Genomic DNA, 14,456 nt, shown 5'->3' on the forward strand with positions numbered 1-14,456 from the left:
CATTGTCTATTAACGCATTATATTTTCTTGCATTGCTTTTCGCCAATGTGGAGCCAAAACAGCCTTAGAAAAACAAGAGGGTAGCTCAACATCAACAGTGCTAGATAAATTCAACCGCATTTGGGGTTTGTGAATACCAGATTTGGACCATGTAATCATTGAATGATGAGAAAACTTACTTTTAGAGAAATCAACTCCAGAAGTGGATTGATCCAAAGAACAACTAGTAACCTCGGTAGAGGGGCATTTTGTAAAAGAGAACCTTGACCTCTTCTGTTAACAATTGAGTCTTGAATATCCTGACCACTTCAGTCAGCAGTTGGGCCATGAAGTACTGGGCCTCTTAAGGCATTAGTTGGACTATGAATTACTTGACATCTTATGTCATTAGGTGGGCCTTGAACTAATGGACCTCTCATATAACAATTGGGCCTTGAGTCACTTGCCTGCTGAGATTATCAACTAACTTTGGAGGCAGCAAAGTAAAACAACCATCTAACACTCTTGAGGACCTATAACTAGTCCTTGTAGGCCTGGACTCAAAACACGAGCCACTCAATAGAGGGGGAGGGGCAATTTCATTAGTTTTAGTATGAGAGATACAATTACAATTAGAAGAACTCATCCTTACAACAGAGGAAGAGAAAGATTGATGACTGAGACAAATCAAACCAATCTGAAACAGAGGAAACTGAAGATGAATTTCCATCTACAACATAAGAAAAGCAGCCCTCATCAAACTCAACATGTCTAGAGATAAATGTCTTGTCAATTGTTGGATCAAAACAACAATAACCTTTGTAAGAAGTGGGATATCTTAGAAAAACACAAGCCTTGGATCTAGGAAGTAATTTTGAAGCTACATAAGGTCTGAGCCATGGAAAGCAAAGACATCCAAACACTCTAAGACTTGTATAATTAGGTGGAGTACCAAACAAACCCTCAAGAGGAGATTTAAATTTCAAAGCAGCTATTGGAATCCAATTTAAAAGATAAACAGAAGTACGGACTACAGCAGACCAAAAGATTTGAGGCATTCCAGCTTGAAATAACAGTGCCAAACCAAATTCAAGTACATGACAATGCTTCCTTTCTGTTGTACCATTCTGAGAAGGAGTGTATGGACATGACAATAGCAGTTATTCCACTTTCAGCAAGAAGCTTAATCAGATGTTGATATTCAGTACCACCATCAGTTTGAAGAGAACAAATATGAGTTGAAAACACAACTGAAATATCAAACTTATTCTTCATTGGATACAACCAAGTAAACTTGGAAAATTGATCAACAAAAACATCATAATATCTGTAACCATCATAAGATTGAATAGGTGCAGGACCCCAAAGATCACTATGTATGATACCTAAGGGTGTTGTACTTGAAGATACAGAAAAAGAAAAGGGAAGCCGATGACTGTGTGAGCATTTGCAAGCTTTACAAGTTGGCAGTGAGGAAGAAGTAACTCCAATCTGTTGAAGGACAAACTTAGTTCACTGTGGAGCTAGAGGCCCAAGACGTCTATGCCAATCAAATGTTGATGTAACTAGTGCAACAAAGGAATTACAATCAACTAAATTCCTATTAGGCATCACACTAGTATGATTACAAATTACCGAATTTACATCACTTTGCTGTGAAGAAACTGAAGCAACAGAAAATGAGACAGTGTAGAGCCCATTAGTAAACATCCCCTTCAACAATACTCTGTGAGTCTGCAGATCCTTAACATGAAAGTAATGAGAAAAAAAATTCAAAAAAGCACAATTATCCTTTGCAAACTGAGAGATTGACAGCAAATTACACTTGACATCAGGCACACACAACACACCAGTAAGAACAAAACTCTACTCAGAACTAGCAGCAGAAATAGTGCCAATATGAGAGATGAAAAGAGAATTACCATTGCCAACAAACACCCTATCAGTACCTAAAAAAGGCACTCAAATTTTGCCAAATCTGCAGTCAGATGACTATTAGATCCTGAATCTAGAACCCATATAGAATTATCAAAAATCCTCTGAGAATAAGAAACTGCAGAAGAACAAAAGATCTTACCAACGAAGGCATGATTGAATCTCTATGGACAATTCTTGCATTTATGCCCTGGCATATCACATAGTTGACCAACAACTCTAGAATCATGCAAGAAAGAGGGAGAAGCCTCAGTGGATCGAGACTCAATAGAAACAGAGTCACTATTACGATAAAAAAAGTTCCTAGACCAATTATTCCAAGAACCATATTGAGATCTACCACCTCTCCGATTCTAGCCTCTTCAGTAGTTACCACCTCTGCCATTTGAAACATTTGTTTGATGAAACCTCATATTACCACTATTCTGAGAATTGTTGCGATACCAAGTACCAACCTGAGAAGACTGAGTTGCAAGATTGACCATGATAATAGGATCAACAGAAGCAGACAAAGACTATTGCATATGAAGCTCTTGAGTGATGAGATGACCCGAAAGATCATCAAAAGAAAATAAATCCGCTAGCAGACGAATGCCGAAGGCTTGATCAGCACCGATAGAAGCCATATTTGCCGGTTGAGAAAGCTTAGGCAGAAACACCATTAACCCAAAAACAAGAAATGAGAAAATGCATTTGCCCTAAATAGAGCTCGATACCATGTAGAATGTCTAATTCAGATAGATTTTATCTAGAATAGGTATAGGTTTATACAATATACTACACCTAAAGTACTTCTATACTATTACAAGAGACAGCTGGAGTATCTCTAACATGTTGTAAGGGCAAAAATGAAGGTGAACTTATTGGGTTCAAACCCTTGTGATTGTGATCTCATCAAATAATAGAACAAGATTGCCTTCTCTGGCCGGAACAAAGGATGTCAACGTTGATTGGCTTGAAATCTTCCATGGACATGCACAATTCAAGTAACCGGTTATTTTCTGGTTTGAAGTTTTGAACTGACATTGAAGTTAAAGAGAAGGTAACTGTTGGAATATCTCCGTTAACAGGGGGCATATTTGTCATTTTCAATTCTAGCAGTTTGTTGTCTTTAGAAGGGCATTTCTGTCTACGTTTTGTAATATGCGTTGGGTTCTCTCTCTCTCTCTCTGGCTTGAGGCTTAATGGTTGATTCCTTCTATGATTTGAAGGCGTTTCATCTTTCGGTTGAGCGTGTGTTGTTCATGGATGCATTGTTGTTGTGCGTTTCTATATGAGATCGTTCTATGGTGTTCGGTGTGGTGATGCCATGAGTTCTTAGTTGATCTCTTGAGAGATTTCTATCTTTGAGATGTTGTAATTGTTATTTGTTTGTTATTTGAGAGTTCCTTTGTACCCAACTTTACATTGATTTAGTTGTGCATATTATCTTGAATCCTCTGGACTCATCCTTAGATGTAGGTCATTTAACCGAACCAAGTAAATCGTTGCCGCTTGTCTCTGATTTATGCTTGATCCGCTGCACATATGAGGGTTTATTCCTAACATTTTGGCATTAGAGTTGCAGTTGTTAGTCACGATTGTTGATTGTTTGTTAGGTATATGCATTTGGTTCTCTCATACGATTCTTTCTCTTTTAAATTCTTGATATTATGTCTCTATTATGCTCCCTATATTTCTTATTTAATTTATGTTTTCTCACAACCCCTAATTCTTGGTTACCCTATTCGGTTAGGATTTGTTAAATTGATGTTGTGATTTAGGTTTTGATGGTAAAACCTTGGTGATAAAACTCTTATTATTTGTTTATTACATCAATTTCACTTCTCTTGGTTTGAATTTGATCAAACCTGTCTATTCTTAAGGTCTCTATTATACGGTTACTTGGAACTATCTGAATTTTTGGGGCTTGTGTTCTTACTTGATTTTATTTATAAATTCAAGTGTTTAAAGATTGCTTTTATTTGATTATGATATTGCATTTATTTGTTATTATTTGAAATTGTACCTTATGTTAATATAACTTTTGGACTGGTATTCTTAAATTGTTTTAGTACTTTAGAATCCATTATTCTTGTTCAATTATTCTCTTTAATTGTATTATCATTTCCTTATTTACTATATTTCTTTGCCTGAATTTTTGGGGCTTTTGTTCTTACCTAATTTTATTTATAAATTCATGTGTTAAAGCTTGTTTTTATTTGATTATGATGTTATATTTGTTTGTTATTATTTGAAATTGTACCGTATGTTAATATAACATCTAGACTGTTATTCTTGAATTGTTTCAGTACTTTAGAATCCATTATTCTTGCTCAATTATTCTCTGTAATTGTATTTTCATTTCCTTATTTACTATATTTCTTTGCCATGGCTCCTACCCAATATGAGCTCGAGAAATTTGAAGGCAAATGTGACTTTGCAATTTGGAAAAACATAAAAGGCTGATATGATGGACTTGTGCTATAGTACTCTGATTTTACATTAGAAAATGATGTTATGAGAAGAGTAAGAGATTGTACTGAAACTGACAAGGTTTGGACTAAACTTGAAGAGTTGTATAAGACCCCATTCCTACCTAGCATTACCTTGTTGAAAGAACAATTGTTTAATTTTCAAATTGATGCTTCTAAATCTTTATCTAATAATGTAGAAGATTTTTTTAAATTATCATTTGATTTAGCTAATCTTAATGAAGAGCTTACTAATAACATTTTTGTTGTCCTCTTATTGAATTATTTGCCTGAAATGCATGCTAGTATAAAGAATGCTATTAAATATGGTAGAAAATCTGTGATTCTTGATGATGTGATGGAAGCTCTTAAGATTCGTGATATAGAAGTAAATTTTGAAAAGAAAAATAAGGTTGTTGGTAAGGGGCTTTATGGAAATTCTGAAAATAAGAATAACATGAAGAATGAGAAGAAGTTCATAAATAAGAAAAAGAAGAAGTTTGGGGAAGAATAGTAACAATAATAATCAATTTAATCACGATAATCAGAATATTAATAATAATAACAACAATAAAGCTAAGGGTAAAGTATATTATTATTGTAAGGATGAACATATTAGGAAGAACTATTGGGAAGATTAAGAAAACAAAAGGAAAATGGTAGTGAGAGAAGTGAAGTCACTAATGTGGCTGATGTTACTAGTGATGCACTAGTAGTTTCCCCTATGACTGACCTAGAGAATTTGATCATTGACTTGGAGTGTATTTTCCATATGACTCCAAGAAGAGAGTGATTTGTGATCTTTAAGCCTATTAAGGGTGGAAAGTTTCTTATGAGAAATGACCAAGCTTCTGAAGTTGAGGGTATTGGTTTTATTAGACTTAGGTTGGATGATGGAAAAGTGAGGGATTTAGAACAAGTAAGACATGTCTCTGGTTTAAGAAGAAATTTGTTGTCTTTGAGTCAATTTGATTCATAGGGGTTTCATTATTGTTCTAAAGATGGTTGCCTTAGGGTTGTGAGGGGAAATGATGTGCTCTTGACAACTAAGTTGAGAAAGGAGCTTTATTTTTTCAATGGGAATGTGATTCTTGGTGCTGCCTCTGTTGTTAGTGAAGAGCTAAGTGAGGTGGAGTTCGGAATAAAAGAGTAGGTCATATAAGTATCAAAGGCCTATGTTGTTTGTGTAGAAATGGTCACTTGAAACTGAATAAATCTGAAACTTTAAATTTTTGTGACATATGTGTCATGGATAAACTCCATAAAACTAACTTTTCACATTCTACTTATAAGACCTCTTATGTGCTTGAGTATATATATATTATGATTTGTGGGGTTCTCCCAATGTTCCCGCATCCCTCTCAGGTGCACAATACTTCTTGTCTATTATTGATGATTATTCTAGGAAAGTTTGGTTATATTTTCTTAGAGATAACTCTGTTGCATTGATAATTTTTTGAATGGAAAGTGATGATTGAAAATCAAACTGAAAAAAAGAAGAAAGAAAAAAAAAAAAAAAAAAAACTTAGAACTGATAATGAACTTGAGTTTTGTAATGATAAATTTCTTGACTTCTGTAAGGAATATGGCATTGCTAAGCATACACCTATACTCCCCCCCCCCCCCCAAACAAAATGGAATAGTTGAAAGAATGAATAGAACTATCATGGATAGGGTTAAGTGCATGCTCATTGAGCCTAACTTAGGTAACAAATTTGGGTTGAGGCTGCTAGTACAGTTTGTTATGTTATTAATATGTAATTAATAGGTCTTCTAGTTCCTCTATAGGCTGTGAAACTACCAAAAGTAGGTGGTCTAAGGTTGATTGTGATTGTAGTGTTTTAAAACATTTTGGATGTGTTGCTCATGGCCACCAAAGTAAGGGAAACTTGGAGCCTAGGGGTAGAAAGTGTTTATTCTTAGGGTATCCACTAGGTGTTAAAAGTTATAGAATATGGTGTCTTGAAGATAAGAAAGTGACTGTGAGTGGAGATGTTAGGTTTAATGAACTACAGTTTGTTAAGCCTAGGTCCTTTAGTAGAGAGCCTAATACCATGATGGTAATCTTATTGAGGTGGAGTTTGAGGGTAAGCCTATTGTTGAGCTTGATACCCCTAATCCGATTGATTTGGAGGCTGATTTGGAGTCACTTAGTGGTTCTTCAGATGTTAAACAGGAGGTTGGTGAAGAAAACCCCCTAGATAATTATTTCTTGGCGATAGGGCTAGAAGAGATATTAGAAAAGCCTTATAGGTTTGCTAATGTGAGTGAAAGTGTGGCTTCTGGTTTGGACTTAGTTTCTTTTGCCTTAAGTGTTGTTGATCAATTAGAAGCTAGTGAGCCTATAACCTTTAAAGAAACCCTAGATAGTCTAGAAAGTGGTGATTGGTTAGCTGCCATGAAGGAAGAGATGGATTCTTTGGTTAAGAATGAGACTTGGAAGCTTGTAGATAGAACCTAGGGCAAGGAAGTTATAGGTTGTAAGTGGGTTTATAAGCTTAAGTTTGGAATTCCTGGAGTAGAAAAACCTAGGTTTAAGGCTTACTAGCTAAAGGTTACTCCCAAACTGAAGGTGTTGATTATAATGAGGTGTTTTTAGCTGTGGTTAAGCACACTTCTATTCAGGTTCTCTAATCTCTTGTTACTATCTTTGATCTTGAGTTGGAACAAATGGATGTCAAGACTGCCTTCTTAAATGGTATACTTGAAGAGCAAATTTTCATGATTCAACTCGAGGGCTTTGTAAGAAAAGGAGATGGTTTGTTTGTTGCTGAGATCCGTGTATGGGCTAAAACAATTTCCCAGAAAATCGTACAAAAGATTTTATGCTTTTATGCTTAAGAATAAATTCAAAAGAAATTATTATGATCATTGTGTCTACTATTGTGAATTTAAACGTCATTAATATTGATGATATGTTCATTGCTTGCAAAGATAAATTTCAGATTTGTAAGTTGAAGAATATCCTTAAATCTAAGTTTGAAATGAAGGATTTAGGCAAGAAATATTCTTGGTGTTGACATACTTAGAGATAGATCTAATAGTTTTCTTACTTTGTCTCAAGTAGGTTACTTGCATGAACTGATTACTACTTTTGAAAATGCTAATTATAAAGTTATTGATTATCCTTTGGGTGCACATTTTAAGTTGAAATCATATTGTGATGTTGCTGTAACCAAAATGCCCTATCAAACTTATGTAAGCTCTTTTATATATGCTATGGTCTATTCTAGACTTGATTTAGCCTATGATGTTGAGTTAGTTTGTAGGTTTATGAGTCATCCCTGTGATGTTCATTAGACTGTTATTTTATGAATTTTAAGATATTTGCAAAGTTCAATTAGTTACAAACTGTTATACGATAATGCTTGTGATCGTAAGCTGAATATTGTTGTATATTGAGACTATGATTTTGCTACTAATCTTGTTAATAGAAGGTCTTTGTTTGGTTATTTGTTTAACATTGGTGGTAACTTGGTTAGTTGGAAGTCTTCTCTTTAGCGTGTGGTTGCACTTTCAACCACAGGGGCTGAGTATATTGCCTTGTGTGAGGCTGTTAAGGAAGCTCTTTGGCTCATGGGTATCCTTGGGAAACTTGGCTGTGATGAAATATGCTTTTCTATACATTTTGATTCTCAAAGTGCTATTATCTCTCTAAGAATGACATATTTCATGAACGTACTAAACATGTAGATGTGAGGTTGCATTTTATTAGAGATATTATCTCCAAAGTTTAGTCAAATTTTATAAGAATGATACCTCTATCAATCTTGCTAATATTTTGACTAAGGTTGTACCTATTAATAAGTTCAAAATTGCTTTGAACATGTTGAAGGTACTTGCTATTTAGTTTCACATGGAGGATGTTGGAATATCTCTCTTAATAGGAGGCATATTTTTCATTTTCTATTCTAGTAGTTTGTTGTCTTTAGAAGGGCATTTCTATCATTTCTACTATTGTATATTTAAACCACTTTTTTTTTTTTTGGGGGGGGGGGGGTTTAGGGTTTCATATATTGTGTAACATGCGCTGAGGTGCGATTCTTTTCTATCTCTCTTGCTCTTTGGTTTGACACTTAGTGGTTGGTTCCCTTTACAATTTGAAGATGTTCTAGCTTTTGGTTAAGCTTCGTGTTGTTCATGGATGCATTGTTGTTGTGCGTTTCAAGGTAAAATTGTTCTATGGTGTTCAGTGTTGAGAGTTCCACTATACCCAACTTTACATTGATTTAGTTGTGCATATTATATTGAGTCCTTTGGACTCATCCTTGAATGTAAGTCATTTGACCAAACCAAATAAATCACTGTCTCTTGTTTCTGATTTTATGCCTGATCGGTTTATTTCTAACAATAACAACGATGAGATGCAACACAGCAGCAGCCGCCATTAGGGTAACTAGTGTCTGTTCCACCTAGGGTGTCAGTTCTGAACTGAACTGTTGAAATCCAATTGAACCAACCCCCCAAGACTTGAACCAGATCAATTTGATGAATATATGCTGGGGATTGAAAAACTTATTGGTTTTGGGTTGGTTTGGCCAACCGGGTTGTTTGAACTAAATGAATCGAAAGCACTAATCCGAACAAACCATTAAAAAACCAATCTGCTGTAGCCCCGGCTTAAAAGAGATTTTAAAAGCTTAAAGAGGTGGGATTATTTGGACATTCAAGGCTTAAATATAACTTTTAATTTGAAATGGTTTGATAACAAGTTGATAGTAGTCTTAAAATCGATTAAACCAGAACCCTAGTTGTTAATCCAAACCGAACCCAATCCGAACACAATTCACACCAACCGGAAACTGAAATTTGCTAATAATTCGTATTTGAATTCTGTGCTCTCAGCCCGAAACCAAACAAGCCTAAACGCAAACAAAACACCAGCATATTGCGTAGACAATTTATTCAGAACGGACAAAAGTTAATGCTGTGTTTTTGGTATTACTTCGCTAAGTGGAAAGAAAGAATAAGAGAGAACAAAGACACAGAAGAAAACAAAAAGAAGAAGAAGCTAAACTCAAATAATAATTACAAGTACAATTTATTGTTATTGTTTATCAGGTCACATATAGTAGAACTTAGGAGTCAGATATCTCCTGAGATGGCAACAAGAAGTATTTTCTGTTCAAGCTTCAAAGCCAGAGAACGAAAATGGATGATTTTTGTTTTTACAAATTTTTCTGTGTTCTTGCTTTCTCACTTCAGATGTGTATACAACAAGAAGGCTTCATGAAGCTTGTTCTATGTGTGATTCCATGACCCCAAAAACATAATGGTTCTAATGGGATCTTCAGTGGTAAAGGTTGGAGCCCTTCGTCTCTCAATTCCTTGAGAAACTGAAGGACCTATTCCCTTCTGAGAACCGCTAGTTGCCAGAGAATATCTGGCAACATCATAAGCGTTCTTCAGTTTCTCTCCTAGTGACTTCTTTGCCTCATGAACCACAGAACTGTCGCTTGGGAAGTGTTGTGGCTTCATCTTCTTTCCTTACAAAACCTTATTAGAACTTGGGAATTAGAGAGAAAGAGAAAAAGAAAGAGAGTAATAGGAAGAAAAGAAAGGCTCTGTGTGTGTTCTTTTATAGAGAAAAGCTGGGTATCTGTGTGGTAGTAATGGATACCAACTCACTATCAGATTTAATGGCTTTGGAGGTGGATGCAACTATGCAAGGTCCCCCCACTTCCCTCACCAAAGCTAAATATATAGCATGTGTCGTTATCCCTTCCAACTGGAATTTGTATTCTTCAATATTCCTGTCTCAAGATGGCATTTGCTTTTGAGAGATAAGGTTTTAGACATTATAAAGCAAAATTCGATTCTATGGTGAGAAATGTTGATCAAATGGAGAATAACATCTTAATCTACTTTGTCATGGAAATTGGATTCTCACCAACAACACACTTAATCCACATGTAGCTTAAGTGGGAATTCTGATGTTGGGTTTCTAGGATGTTCCATTGCGTTGCGATTAAAGCAGACCCCTTAGTTGAACCATGCATGGTCGAGTACTTACTCATTGCTTGGAACCTCTATTCACGCCTTCACGGGGAGCCAATGCCAGAGTCATTTTTGCCACTTGTTTGTCGAGATTCTCAATCTCCATTGAGGCTTTGTTGAATCTTTGCAAGTAATCCCAAATAGACTCGTTCTTTGCCTGCCAAATAGTGAACAAAGTGTCCTTGGTCTTTCTTGTTTGTATGCCACTCTGAAATTACCCTATGAATTTTCTAGCAAGTTCGTCAAAACCAGCGATTGTTCCCAACGGGAGATTCGAGAACCATTTTTCTGCTATCTTGGTAAGAGATGAACCTAGCACCCTACAAAGAATTTCATCAAAGTTCCCAGCCACCAACAATGTTTGCTAGTAATAGCTTATATGTGCCACCAGGTCCCCACTACCTTCAAACAATGAGAAAGATAGGAGCCTAAAATTATGAAGGATTTCGTACCTGACAATTGCATTTACAAACAAGATTTTTCTACTGATCGAGTAGCTGTTGTCAGCCTTCTTCCCTTTCATAAGTTATCCCAACTTCTGGTTTATATTTGCCAACTCCCGAACGATCTGAAACTCTGACGTTGAGTGTGTGGATGCTTCCTTTGTCAAATCAATGTGAAGTAGTGGAATGTGTTCGGACTCCCCTTTCGAACCTTGTTAACATCCCTATACGACTACTCAATGATCAGGCATGCAACTCGTCTTCCCCCCTACAAGGGAGTTCTCCTGTTCTTCTCAATTTTGAATGTCAACTCTCAACTTCTTCTCTTTCTCCTCGTCTTGGATTTCTATCGGGAGGCTGTCGAAAATCCTATCCCTTGGTTGGGTTCCTTTCTCCTCTCGATGCATCTAAGAATTGTCCAACCACCACAAGCCTGCAAAACAAGGGTCAAAATGTAGGCCAACTCCTCAGTTGGGAAGCTTCCTCCGATGATTAAGTCAATAAGAGCATCACCTAGGAGCTTTGACTAGATGTCGAGCTTAGTTGAAGGATAGAGTGGAGGGAAACGATTTAGTTACATTCTTCCTATATTGGTCATTAACTTATGACCCCCTTTGTGAAGAGGCAACCCTTCTCCCGAAGTTACAGGGCTATTTTGTCGAGTTCCTTAGAAAAAGTTGTCTTGCGCCCCTAGGTATTATCTACTTACTCACCTGTGTTTGTTTCAAGTTCAGGTACCCTTTTGTTGAAGGTCGTTCATGTCACATCCACCCCGAGGGTACCCTATCTGGATTACCCAGTGGAGTGATCCACAGCCCAAAAGATCCAATTTAGGAACGATCATATCCACTTAGCACAATAATATAATCAAAAGCAAGAACAAATCATTATATTTAAGTAATTTAATAATAAAAGTCAAGAAAGGATCTCAGAAGGATCACAAAGAAAATCAGAGTGCAAAAAATGATACCAATAACATAAATAGTCAAAGTGTGAAAAGAAGGGGGAAACCCATTCTACAATAACAGCGGAAGGTAGATCGAAATGAAGTAAAGGTTACAACCAGTTCCCAAAATGAAAAAGGAAACAAAGCTAAACTACGGTCTCAATGAATCTAATACAAGGTCACAAGGGAATGGGACGATATCCCATAGCTGTCACACAAGTGTGAAGGCCAAAATGCACCAAAAGAAACAATCTTGTACTGCTAGTCTCCACCAACGTGGTCACTGTAACCAGTGTTGTATGAGTCACCAACTTGGTCTTCAAAGTGTTGACCATCGTAGTCAATAGTGGTAGTACCTGCAGGAGAGTCTAACAAAAGATGTTGCAAAAATGAGTGAGTTCAAAAGAACTCAACAAGGCAGGCCATTCCATAATAATATAACTTACATGATACAAAACATAGCATGATGCAATATGATATGAGATAGATGATGCATGTATGAATCTAACTCGATCTATGTATGCTGGTCTCTATTGGTAGACATGCTTTAAGTCATAGCACCATACTTCTTTGGGTTGTCAGTCACTCCCCCTCAATCATACATGATATAATGGGTCTGCCGGGATAATTGGGTAAAGTCCTCATCAAAACCATGGTTGGGGGATTAAGTCACCACTCTCTCACATCACCATTGGTATAAGTATTGGTGCATGTCACGGCAAAGCCTAGCCCAATGCAAACCATCTACTCAGACGTATCATGTCAGATCCAGATACTTTTCCTATGGCACCGACCAACTCGGTTCCGTATCCTTCACACTAGAATCAGCGTATCCTATGGCTACCACCAACTCGGACTAGGGACTCATCAACCCTATTGGTCATCCACAAATGGTAAACGGGAAGCTCTCACGTCCTCTAACGGGTTGGTTACCGGTCTTGAGCGCCCGTGAGCCGAGGTCTATCCATTTGCAACCCTACCAATAAATGGCCCCTTTCGGGTATCCGCAGTATGGTTTAAGTCCTCTCACGGAGTGGTTACCGATCTTGATAGGGGTGTCAATTTTCAACCTGAACCGGCCCGAACCGATCCTTAATGGGCCGTAATTGGGCTAAGGGTCCTCAGCTCGAATGGTTTCGGGTTGGCCCGGCCCGACCCGTGTGTGCCCGTCAGCCCGTCAACCCGTCAGTCTTTTACATAAATAAAATTAAAATATTAGATGTAATTAAATTTTTTTTTGGTGTTGTTTAAGTGTAATTAATGATCCATGAATTTCGGTGTTTGAGACGTTGAGACTCGAGTTTGAGTAGTTGAGAGTTGAGTGTTAACACATTTAACTGTTTAAGTTTTAACTTTTTAATTTTCAAATTTCATTTAGTTTTATTATTTTAAAATTTAAAAGTCTTAATTGATAACTCTTGACTCTTAAGTCTTAATCTTAATCGTTAACTTTTTAATTTTCAAATTTCATTTAGTTTTATTATTTTAAAATTTAAAAGTCTTAATTGATAGCTCTTTGCTCTTAAGTCTTAATCTTAATCGTTAACTTTTTAATTTTTATATTTCATTTACTTTTATTATTTTAAAATTTAAAAGTCTTAATTGATAACTCTTAACTCTTAAGTCTTTACCAAAAAAAATAAAAACTCTTAAGTGGTTTGGATCAAGCTAATGTCATCACTTATCGTTGGATCTACTTGGAGTCTTTTTCTTTTTTTTTTTTCTTTTTTTTTAGTGGTGCTTTTTTAATATTGGAAATTAAATGTCACCAGATGGGTGCGAACCCAAGACCTCTCCATGGAAGTCTAGGCTTTTAACCGCTCTACTTGGAGTCTTCATCCTCTATCTTTTGTATTTTGTGTGTGAGAAACTAGGATTTGGGGAGGAAAAAATAAAAATAAATTTCAATATTGATTTTTAATTTAGTCCAAACCATTTGCCAAACCGAATCCAAACCATTAGGCTAAACCGTTAGTTAACCCGAACCGAAACTGCACCGAAACCGTTATCTTTTAAATGGGCTGGTTTGGGCTGAAGGTTTTTCAGCCCGAAACTGTTAGGCCCGGACCGAAACCGCTCCAAACAGCACCGTTGACACCCCTAGCGCCCATCAACCATACTCTACCACGGGTCGTTCAGTCTCAATACCCATCCGATTCAAGTCTAATACAACAAGAATAGTCCTAGCCATACATCTAGACAATCCTATGTATGTCATCCAATGATCTGGGAAAGCGTCGATGGGCATCTTCGGAGAACATCCCATATTATTCCCTTCGATGTCCAAGGACAGAAATGTCAATAGGACATTCCCCAATCCCAAATCATACATATTCAATCACATTCTCAATTCCATCACATCACACATAAATGATATTTCATCATATGAACGAGATGTAATATAGCATGATCAATCACATATGTAATTAACAAGAATACATAATCATGATAACCAAAGTGATGTATAACATGGTACTACTGTCTTAAAGTATATACAACAGTCATATGATGTTATAAATACAACAATTAATGTGAATCTACCAAGTTTCCAACACAGAGGCATAATTCACATAATTCATGTAATTATGGTAATAATTGTCCTTACTTTAATCGAGTCGAAAATAATACCAATAATCACCAAGAATAGCCCAAAAGTCAGTGTCTGTACCCTAGACAACACACAAGTAACATCAGAGAAGAAAA

This window comes from Hakea prostrata, chromosome 4 (assembly GCF_041222555.1).
Source record: "Hakea prostrata isolate BN-2017 chromosome 4, UWA_Hpros_2, whole genome shotgun sequence".
In the NCBI taxonomy this organism is placed as follows: domain Eukaryota; kingdom Viridiplantae; phylum Streptophyta; class Magnoliopsida; order Proteales; family Proteaceae; genus Hakea; species Hakea prostrata.